At 32.4% G+C, this 2198-nt stretch overlaps 1 long non-coding RNA gene across 1 annotated transcript; it reads right to left on the bottom strand.

Moving 5' to 3' along the window:
* Positions 1–341: 341 nt before the first annotated feature.
* Positions 342–1644, bottom strand: LOC127740620 (uncharacterized). The gene is made up of 3 exons (XR_008001277.1): positions 1396–1644; positions 1021–1263; positions 342–455 (listed from the first exon to the last, which is right to left on the bottom strand). It is a non-coding gene; the product is annotated as an uncharacterized LOC127740620 (long non-coding RNA).
* Between the last annotated feature and the right edge of the window lie 554 nt (positions 1645–2198).

A 2198-nucleotide genomic window follows, 5' to 3' on the forward strand; every position in this document is an offset into this window, starting at 1 on the left:
ATAACATCTCTATTGAACCGTATCTAGATGGATTTTTTTCTCTCACATGAATAAAAAAATTAATAAATTACCAATAACTTTAAGTACTCCTAATGTACTTCCACCATAGTTAACTACCATAATTAGTCAACTACTAACAAATACATAATCTAAGTGACACACATGATAAAAAAAACCCTTTTTTGGTGTCTTCTCTTCATCTCCAGCCCAAAATACCATCTTTGCAAGTTTATCCCATTTTCAAAACCCCTCAAAGTGAGATTATGAACAAAAATTTCATCGTTAACATCCTTAACACACATGAAACATAATTAATAGAAAAATAAAACTAGATAACATACCTAGAGGAGTCGGAGATAATGCTATAAGATGTTCAGCTTTTTCAGTGTAGACTTTTGAAATATGGAGACAACTTGAACGAAATGGCTGCTTCGTATTTGTCACTGTATTAATTTCTTGAAAGAAAGCACAACACCAAGAATGAAAAATACTTATTCAAACCACATAACATATAAAAAATCAGGGAACCATGACACACCAGAAAATTAATGTCTACTCATCACGGTTTGACTTAGCCTAATTTTGATGCTTAATCACAATGCACCCAAGCAAGTTCATAGCATTTTTTTTTCAATTGTTAAAAAAAATATTCATAGAAAATGGGGAATTAAAATATTGATATAAGGTTTTCATAAATAAATTGTCATATTGTATAACATCCATGAAAGATACACCAAATCCCGTTGAGGAGTTACGACAAGAATTTTTGAATGGTGTCTTGCCATATCCATAATCAATTAAGAGGAAATATTCTCTTCCAAAATAAAAACAAAAAATATACAACTCCACCTAACACACAATATCAAAATTCAAGAGTAACATATACTGTAACATATAATCAGAGCATGTCATTCACATTGCAAAATGATTCAATGAGTTTCACAGAAAATGCTTTCAGATAATCAAAGTCCAAAGTCCCAAAAAGAGAAACTGAGCGAGCAAGAAAAGGGTTTTACTTACCGAGGAAAAACGCCGGTGAATGCGATTATGGTGAAGATGAGATTGTGACAGTGAGAACTGGAAATTGCATTGAAACCTTGGGTGCGAGAATGGCGCAGAAGAAAAAGGGATTAGAGAACGAAACACGAAACGGCGTGTTATTGCAGAACAGAGGCGCCGGAAACAACGAAAACACCCCTTTTCTGCTACCTTCCCTTCATCTTTACTCCTAAAACGTGATCTTTTTCGGCTATTCCCTTTTCCCTATTCCCAAACCCATCACCATGAGATAAAAATCAAAACTTTCATCCTTAACATCAACTCCAACCACATGCAACAACAAATACTGTACTCTCAACATGCCAATTAACGGAAAAATTATACTAAATAACATACCTATATGAATCGGATACAGTGCTATAGAATGCTCCGATGATCTTGCTGCTGGGTTTCTCCTCCCTGCATCTTTTCGTTTTCCTTGTTTCTGGGGTTATGGAAGGAATGAGAAGGGGGAGGAAAGTTTTGATCTTTAACTCTATGTAATTTCTTCGTATATTTGGATGTTAATTTACTGGACTGAAATTGCATGTTATTAGAATTAAATGTTGATGAGAGATTTTTAGGGATTTGATTGAGATGAGACAGAAATTAATTTTAGGAATGAAGAAGAAAAAACGGTGATAAGTATATTATTGATAAGCAAGTGGAGTACACTCTCTTATCATGAGAGTGAAATTTAGTTTGTACTATATCTATAATATACTCTTTTTTTGGCTACGTAGCACTTCCCTATATAATGGGATATGGAATTGTGGTATCCAATTTTTTCTTCTTATTTTACCCCTGTTTTCTTTTTATTAAAAATTGGCTTTATCCTATGACAAGATTTAAAAATAGATTTCAATAAAAAAACCGCTACTACATACTCAATTCTTTTTATTTTATTTTATTTTTTCAAAAACTGGCTTTAACCCACGACAAATTTAAAACTGATTCACTTTCAACTCACGACAGAATTTAAAGTTGATTCACTTTCAATAAAAAAACTAATATAACTCCTATTTAAATACCGATTCACTTTTAATAACAAAAATTTCTGCGTCTTATATCAACTAATATAATTCCTATTCCAAATCCATTGTCAAGTACAGAATTAACTACAATTAGACAAATGGTAAGAGCCACCCATCATCATCATC

This window comes from Arachis duranensis, chromosome 7, assembly GCF_000817695.3.
Source record: "Arachis duranensis cultivar V14167 chromosome 7, aradu.V14167.gnm2.J7QH, whole genome shotgun sequence".
NCBI lineage: Eukaryota > Viridiplantae > Streptophyta > Magnoliopsida > Fabales > Fabaceae > Arachis > Arachis duranensis.